This window comes from Pinus tabuliformis, chromosome 4_1 (genome assembly GCF_031772625.1).
Source record: "Pinus tabuliformis cultivar Carrire ecotype Pingquan chromosome 4_1, CPIR1, whole genome shotgun sequence".
Classification (NCBI taxonomy): Eukaryota; Viridiplantae; Streptophyta; class Pinopsida; order Pinales; family Pinaceae; genus Pinus; species Pinus tabuliformis.
The window spans coordinates 469,131,582-469,141,429 of NC_142303.1; positions in this window are offsets into that span (position 1 = coordinate 469,131,582).

Sequence of the window (9,848 nt, forward strand, 5' to 3'; positions counted from 1 at the left end):
ACGTGCAGGTAATCTCCCCGAATGTTGTTTTTGGTGTATCACAGTATATAAGGCGACTGACTTGGTTACCTATGGATGGATAGCAACCAAATGTAGTCCTCCCAAATATACCTGAAAGTATGTGGAGGCCCAATCCATGTTAGCGTTGTCTAATGTGAAACCACATAGTGAGAGAATTCCTTTATACTTTTCGTTATAACACCACCCGATATACCCAAAAGTACGTGGACGAGCTACGATATAATTATGTACGTGGAATGAGGTATCACACTTAGAATGTATCACAAACCATTAGCGACAACTGTTATGTTTAACGATGCCAGAACACGTCTCTAGCCTAGACCTCCAAATGTTATGCATTAAGTTACAATGCTCCATTAGGTTAATTGAGATAAATTTTAGTTGATCTTGTTTAAAAGTTTGCCTTTCAGGTTCACCACGTGAAGTTTCTGAAACTCCTAGAATGCAACTATGATGAGAAACATTCTTTTCATTTGATTTAAACAATGAAAACCATAACTAAAATGGATAGAGCAATCAAAATCTCTAAACAAAGAGCATAGAGCACATCTAATGCAACTTTCCCTATACCATTCCTAAAAGCACACACAAACATCTAAATGCATTACACATGTTTTTCTTTTCATTGCTTTAATGTTTAGATGAACATAAAGAAATTAAATGCACAAATTATCAATCAATGCTTTTCACAAGAAACAAAGACTTTACGACAATTCTTTTCAGAAAAGTAAAGACTAATCAATGTAAGCTAACTTTGACATTGAATTGATAATGATAAAGAAATTTCTTAAGAAAATCTAAACAATTAGGGTCAAAGTAGGGCTAGGAAAGGAAATGCAAATTGATTTGAAAGCCATAGAAAACATTGATCTTTCAGAAAACAACATCAGAAGAAACTTTGGAAAAATCAAGCAAAAGATGTGTTTTTTTTGCTTGACAGGGATCAGTGCAACCCTGAGTGGGAGCATTGCATTGCAGAGAACTATCTCTAGGCTAAGGCTGCTCTGCAGTGCACTGTGTGAAGAACAAAACTGTACTGATGCTAGAGAGCACAATCAATAGACATTTAAGCACACTTTTTTGACCAAAAAAGCTTCAAAATGACTGAAAAGAGATCAACGAAGTCAAGTAAAGTCTACTAGGATGTAATATGATAAGTGCAAACTACCAGGAACGATGGTCATTCCCCAGTATGGTCACCAATTTGTTATATGGAATTTATACCTATTGATAAGTACATCTTCCCTAAGTGGGTAGTTACACTTAGAACAACAGAAGTAAAGATGTTTAACCTTTTCCTACAATAGAAAGATAAGATAAAGGAACCTACTTGTGATCCTTCACTTCCTTTGATCTCCTTTGAATTTCTCTCGTCGCTCCCGCTCAAACTAAATTCGCTCAATTGGTACCTACCAACATAAACAGAAGACGACAAAAATCAAAGCATATGATCTATCTACTGTAAACAAATGGAATCGAAAACATTTGAACATACATTCATTATAGGTATAGACAAAAGTATTGGAAAAGGAACAAACAACTTTATTGATTGATAGAAGGGGAAGTTACACCCAATGTGGTTTGATCTCGTGTCACTCATCCAACTTAGTCCAAACCCTCATCACACCAATAGCACATCAATATAGTAGCACAATATTACTTGACAATGATTTCAAGTCTCAAACGAACAATATTTCTCTATAATATCCAAATTCTAGCCTTCTGATCACTATGATGAGTGGTCAATTTATAGGGAAATACAAGTGGTTTTGTCATAATTAGGGCATTGAATGGTTTTCCATAATTGGGTAGTTAGTTTCCATGGAGAAAGGGATGAGAGGATAGAGGGTTGAATGATCCATAGCCTATCCAAAATCGAGGTCATAGGATGAGATAAGAGCTAGGCATCCTTCTAGAATGCTCTAGAATAAAGGAATATTCCCATAATCCTATGTCAATTTCACTCATCCTTGCCCAGCGTAGGCTAAAGTGGGCATAAGTGCTATGCAGGTCAGGTCTGAATGGGCCTACCTGCTATTCAGAGAAGTTTCCCCTTACCAAGGCTATGTTGGTGTCCCAAGGAAGCATTTCAGCAGGGTTTCAAACTAGGAAACTTTTATGGATGAAAGCATTCAATATGATGACTTGTCCAGGGCATGTAGCAACTGAAATTAGGGTTTGATGAGCCCAATTTGTACTGATCTGACTGTCGAGAGTGATGTGCCTAAACAGACCTGTAGCACTTCTTATCTGTGATTGATACCCGAAATCGATACTTGAGGTGAAGCATTTGACTTGTATTTATACGGGTTTCACCAATACCCAAAAGACACATTTATTGGAGGGAGTTTGACTTGTATATTAAAATATATTTCTAAGGTCCTTTCATCCAATTATATCATAGACTTGTTTATTCACAGAAACCACATAGGAGAGGCTATACCCACATTATAATAGATGTCTAGCGGTCCCCACATGCCACATCACTATTTTAGTCGCAATCACAACTTCATGAAACCCCGCAATCACAACATTCAATATCACCGATGTAACATTGCCGATTCCCCTATTTCCGACGGAGTGGATGCGATATTATATTGAACTATTTTTTATCTCTGTCGGGTCCACAATGCTATCGCAATTGACGGTCCATCGAGTCCACAACTATATCAATATCGACGGTTTTGACATCCTTTGAAACTTGCGATTCAATGGATGTGATATTACATTAGTCATATTATAATGATGCAGTGGGTCCACAATAGTATCACAATCACTGGATTTGAGTGTAACATTCTTTATGACTTGCAAAACGTAAATTCCAATAGGCAGATGCGATATTACATTACGGTTGTTACCATAAACTGTTTCGGGTTCTCATATTATATCACAATCACAGTTTTAGTGTGACAATCCTTTAAGACTTGTGATGTGAATGTTCCGGTATAGTAGATGCGATATTGATTAGGGCGTGTTATAATGGGACCATCGGGTTCGTAACTCATATCGCATGTCGGAGTTTTTGGCTTGTGATACATTAAATCATTCGATAACACTATTAACTCCTTCGTTATGGCTCTTCATCCCTTTAACTCTTTCTTTGTTGATGTGTTCCACTTTGCTCCTCTGATATCACTTTTCTTCCTTTGACTTCTGATAACCTGCTTCTGATGAACTCTTCCTATAGCTCTTCTTTGACTGCTCCTGTTCTTGACTTCCAATGGCTTCCAATGTCTTTCCAATGGCTTTGCTTCTTGGCTTCTTTCTCTTGTTACTTCATGGATCTGCTTCTCCTTGGCTTCACATTAATATTTAGTATCTCAAAATATTTCCATATTGACATCAATGACAATCTAGATCAACAATCTCCCCCTTTGTTATTGATGGAAATATTCTTCTTCTCTCCCCCTTTGACATCAATGACAATCTAGATCAAAAATCTCCCCCTTTGTTATTGATGGAAATATTCTTCTTCTCTCCCCCTTTGACATCAATGGCAAAGGAGTACACAAGGACTCCCCCTCTCGAACCACTCCACATTTGTCATGGTGCTCTTCCTTTTTCTCAAGATAGAAAGATTGTTGCCTTATCATCAGCTAGCACATTATCCCTTCTTCATGTCTCGAAAAATACTTCATCATGGCTTCAAAAATGCTGCTCCAAGAATGTACCAAACATATATTTAAAGGTTTCCTTTAACAATTCTCAAGTGTGGGCAACGATGCCTGCTCCAACATGGTTTTGAATTCTAAAAAGAAGAACTCTCTCAAGATGTTTCAAGTATCAACCTTAAAGATGTTCCACTTCAATGCTTCCAAACAGACTCCAAATAGCCACACACCAAATGTCCAAGTCCAAGTTTTTATGCTTCTAAAATCCGTATTTTGTTGTCTCCACAGTCAGAATTAAGAGGTCTTCATAGTCCAAATCAAGAGAAAATTCCACTGAAATTGTCATTCTCGTTATCTTTCTTCAAATCGGGATTCCTTTGTATCTCTGTGCTTCTCCTTAAGCTGTTGAGCTATATTCGATAGCCCAACATTCTCCCCCTTTTTTTTATATCCAATCCGTGGCTGTCTTTTAAATTCTTTCTACTGGTTGACAACTTTTTGCAATGCTTCAATTATGTTAGATGCTGACAATTTCTCTTGCTTCAAGCTCCATTCCCTGATGTGTTTGTTTGTTTGAAGGTTGCCTCTATTATTGTCCTTGATTTAACTGTTCTCACATCATATCCCTGAGTCGAGACATTCAACTTCTGACATAGTTATTTGTCCTATTTCTCTAGCATTAGATGGCCTTTTTTGCTACTCTAATTCTTGCTTAGTGATTAAGTGGAAAAAGAATTCAACAATAGTCAAAAGAATGGTGAGGAGATCATGTTTTTGAATGGAGTTCTCCTGAGAAATGATCTTTATCAAAGAATTATTGTTAATATAGCTCATTAAGGATTTCATAAGGATCCTTTCACAGATAGCTTCTGCAATAATGATCAAGAATAACAAGTTCCCTCTAACTATATGCACGGTTTGTTTCTGGAAGAATCCCATCATCAAATACTCGGAATATCAAGGATATCTTCATCAATTCAACAACATGTGTTGTTGGCTAGAGAGTTCAGGAGATTTTCATATTGTATTTTATTTCTTCTCCATACTTATGTAACTTTCTTCTCTGGCATGGTTCTAGCTTGTGTAGGATCCCAATTCAAGTTAAAATCACATGCCACATGACCAATGTTATGACACTTGAAGCATTCTATGTTGTTCATGAATAAGAAATCATGATTTCTTCCTGAAAAATTTCTTCTCGGAGATTGTCGAGGACCATAATTTCTATCTTTGTGATATGCCCTACAATCTTTTGCCATGTGTCCAATTTTTGTACAAGCATAACAATAACCAAAAAATATACTTTTGTACCTGGGAGAAGAAGGTTTCCTTGATGTACTTATGAAGTCTTTATACCTTGAGATCCTTTGATTATAACCATTTCTTCTTTCATTTGTGACATCATCTACATTTCTTCTTGGAACGAGACTTCCTTCATTGTTTCCTTGATTCTTATCTTTACCTTTGTCGGAACTAGGAGAATCAATATTTCTTTCTGGCTTTCTCACATCCTTGTTGTTTGAAGACTTATCATTATTGCTTGAGGATTATCCTTCATAGCGAAGACTTGATTTATCAAATGGGGGTCTTTGATGGTTGAGCATGTCATCCAAGACTTGGGAGCTCTTCAAAAATTTGTCCAACCCTTCAACTTTTTTTCTGAGGTAGACAATCTCTTCTTCCAATCTTTCACAATCATTGTTCTTCTTAGCAAGTTGTTTCTCAATCTCTTCCTTGACACAAGTTGCTTCATTTGATTCTATTTTAAGAGAGATGATATCTGATTTCATTCTAAAGATTTCTTCATTTTCCTTAACTAGAATGATCTCCATTTCTTCCATGATCCTTGTAGCTTTAGATGTTTCAGCCTTGACAAGGCTGAGGTCGGATTTTAGTTTGAATATCTCTTCATCCTTTTCTTTTAGTTGGCATATCATGGTGTTTTTCTCTTTTTTTGTTTCATCAACCTGTCCTTCTATGTTTATCAATGCTTCCATTTTCTTCTCAGCTCCTTGTGCTAGCTTTCTTGCTTCTTCTAGTTGAGATTTAAGAGAGGAGACCTCTTCCTTGTATTGAACAATCTCTACTTCAAGTTTGTTTAAGATTTTATTTCTTTGTTCAAGGTGGCTTGGAAATGTATATTCTTGTTTCTTTTCCTTATCCAATTGATTTGTCATGGATATGACTTCTTCATGATGCTTTCTTTTGTTTTGATGAAATTCCTCCTTAAGCTTGGCAAGCTCTTTTTCTCTTTCTTTCACTTGAAGCTTGACAAGATCAACTTCCTTCATTGTTTGGTCTTGGTCACCAACTAGTGCTTTCTTCTTAAGTTCTTCGTTTTCTTTTTTCAAACTGATAATTTCTTCCATGGCAGCCATAAGTTTAGCGAGGAGATCTTCTTCAAAATCTTTTTCATTCTCTTCATCTTCTAGATATTCTTTGTCTTTCATGTTATCATTCTTATTTTCAACTTCCATGATGGGTTATGGATTTACTTCTTGCTTTCCATCATATTCTTGATTAATGGTCATGGTCAATGCTCCTTTTGAGTGAAGGTCATGAAGTTTGTCCCATATACCCTTTGCCGATAAACACTTTTCTAAATTGTCCTTTATAGAATCTGGTAACCCATTCAATATTACCTTCCTTTATTTTTCATTATACTCCTTGGATTCTTCATCCACAATGCTATCAAAACTCACTGATTTCCAGACGTCAATGCCTTGAATCTTTAAGAAGTTCCTCATTCTTTCTTCCCATATATCAAAATTTCCATTGAACCATGGAGCCTGTACAAATTGATTGATTTCAACTTCGGTGGTTGAGGAAGACACAACTTTAGGAGGATTGGAGACTTTCTTCCTTGGCTTCACCATTTATGTTCTAATTGATCAGCCTTCAAGTTGTTAGGCTTTGTGTGAAGGTACTTTCTCTAAAACCAAGTGTTGGAAACACTGTGAGGGGGGGATGAATCAATATTCCTTTTCAATTTTTACTTTTACCAATTATATCAATTATGTTGGGAACACAAAATGAACAATAGGAATAAATTTTTTATTAATATAATATTTATAATAAATTAGGTACAATATATAGGGCTCCAACCCTTGATGAAGACATCGATCTTCAATATTCCAGGCTCCAACTTGTTTCCAAGCACCAACTTGGTATTTTGTGAGACTCCAACCTCTAGGGCACTGAACCTATCTTCTCAAGGCACCAACCTTGTGTTTAGAGTCTCCAACCCCTAGGGATCCAACCCTTCTCTAGTACAGGGTCCGGCTTGGTTTCTTGAGGACACTGATCCTCTAGGGCTCCAACCCTATCCTTAAAGGCACCAACCTTGTGTTTAGAGGCTCCAACCCTTCTCTGATACAAGCTCTGACTAGGTTTCTTGAGGACATTGATCCTCTAGGGCTCCAACCCTATCCTTCAAGGCACCAACCTTGTCTTTTCGAGGCTCCAACCTTCAAGGTACCAACCCTATGGGCTCCATCCCACTGTTATACTTTGTCTAGATATGTTTTATAGTAATTCACGACTCCCAAAATAGTATTCGATGATTTTTGTCAATCCACTGCTTCATTGTAGTCTCCATACTACATCATCAATGACAACCTATCTTCATATGAAGGAGTCTTCACAACTTTTCATATTGCCTAATAGAGTCTGCAAAGTTACTTCATGATGATTTCAACAATGCATCATGATCTTCAATAATATCTTCAAGATCTGTTGATGCTTTTCAATAAGATATATGTGTTAGGCCTTAATTTCTGCACAAAAAGAACACTCTATTTCTACCCTCTATTCTTACTATTACGATAACTACTTCAGAAGTAACGCGTCAGGAGTTACTACTTCAGAGGAGTGATTGTTGTTGCTTCAGGTTGTACGTTCAAAAAAAATCTTGTCTATGCAGTATTTTAACGGGTCACAGGTTGCGCTTCTACAGATTCATTATAGGTCTGTGCCTTTCAATGAATAACCTAGTCAACAGAATGCTCGATCTTCGACTTCCTTCTTCTTCTGTTGGACCTTAGGCTCGCTTGACCTTCGGCTTCCTTTCTTATGTTCCTTCACATTCACGAATTGTGAACTGTCCTTCTTCTCTGTGATTGATACCCGAAATCCATACTTGAGGTGAAGCATTTGACTTGTATTTATACGGGTTTCACCAATACCCAAAAGACATGTTTATTGGAGGGAGGAAGACTTGTCTATTAAAATATATATCAGAGGTCCTTTTGTCCAATCATATCATATACTTGTTTATTCACGAAAACCACATAGGATAGGCTATACCCACATTATAATATATGTTTGGCAGTCCCCACATGCCATGTCACTATTTTAATCGCAATGACAACTTCATGAAAATCCCGCAATTGTAACATTCAATATCATTGATATAACATTTTTGAAGCCCCTATTTTTGATGGAGTGGATGCGATATTATATTGAATTGTTTTTTATAACTCTGTTGGGTCCACAATGTTATCGCAATTGGCAGTCCGTTGGGTCCAAAACTCTATTGCTATCGACGATTTTTACATTCCTTTGAAACTTGCAATTCAACAGATGTGATATTACATTATTCATATTATAATTATTTAACAGGTTTGCAATACTATCACAATTGGCGAATTTGAGTGTAACATTCTTTATGACTTGCAATATATAACTTTCGATAGGCAGATGCGATATTACATTAGGGTTGTTACCATAAACTATTTCGGGTCCACATATTATATTGCAATAGAAGTTTTAGTGTGACAATCCTTTAAGACTTGTGATGTGAAGGTTCTAGTATAGCAGATGCTATATTGATTAGGAAGTGTTATAATGGGACCATTGGGTCCATAACTCATATCGCACGTTGGAGTTTTTGGCCGGTGATATTAACTCCTCTGATAACACTGTTAAATCCGTCATTATGGCTCTTCTTCCCTTTAGCTCTTTCTCCACTGATGTGTTCTGCTTTTCTCTTCCGATAACGTTGTTCTTCCTATGACTTATGATAACTGCTTCTAATGAACTCTTATGATAGCTATTCTTTGACTGCTCTTATTCTTGACTTCCAATGACTTCTAATGGCTTTCCTTCTTGGCTTCTTGCTCTTTTTACTTCATGGATCTGCTTCTCCTTGGCTTCACATTAATATTTACTATCTCAGAATCTTTCCATATTGACATTAATGACAATCTAGATAAAAAAAATGAGATGGGACATTATGCCACGAAGCGTCCACACAAACAGGTCGATAAGAAGCCCTTAGGAGGAGTTGCAGGTGAAGCTCTAGCTTCACAGTTCGAGTTGGATTTCACACTCATTGCATGCATGGTGACATCGGTGATAGGTAGTGTGTGGTATGTGGATAGTGGAGCCTCATTCCATATGACAGGAAACAAATCATTTTTTAGTGTCTTGGAGGAGAAGGACCTTGTTGGGTGCAAGAATTGCGCTTGACAAACTCCTCAACACTTAATTGTCAACTCGAGGGTTTCGCAAACTTAGAGATGAAGCACAGGAAATGATAGAAATGGTATGAACTTTTCCTATCTCTAATCCTACTTCTTAAAGGAAATGCTTTGCAGAATCAGACAGAAATCAATCGGGAAGATAATTGACACCAAAGAAACTCTAGTGCTAGAATGTAAAAGACAATTTGGATGTAAATAAAGTAAAGAAGTTCCACACAACATAAACAATCTTAAATGCTATGTTCATCTTCAGATGGATGACTAACAGTTTGACAAGTGGACCCTTGCAAAATTCTATCTTCCTTATGATCTTCCTTCCACACAAGCAACCTATCCTTGCACTATTACAATCTGCTTGTACTAGTGCAGGTACAGTGTCTCTGTGCAAAAGTATATATGACCTTCCTTACTAAAGACTTGTGTCTTAGTGAAGGTGCTCTAAGTCCATAGGCTTAGAGCACTCTGTTTCTATGACAAGAGACCAGCTCTTGCACCAAAGCAGAGCTTCCTTCACCTAGTTTCCAAATTACTTTCGAAAGGACTGAAAGATGTGCTGAAAAAGAATTGCAATTGTAAATGAAATTCTGAATTAAATTATCCGTGGAAAGGGAAATGCTTCAACACATTAAACCTTGCAAAGGAAATAAACTTCATGAAATAAAAACACTTCAAAAGAATCAAATAGTAGTCTAAGTGTTTTGCATGTGTTAACTAACTTTAGTAATCCATTCAA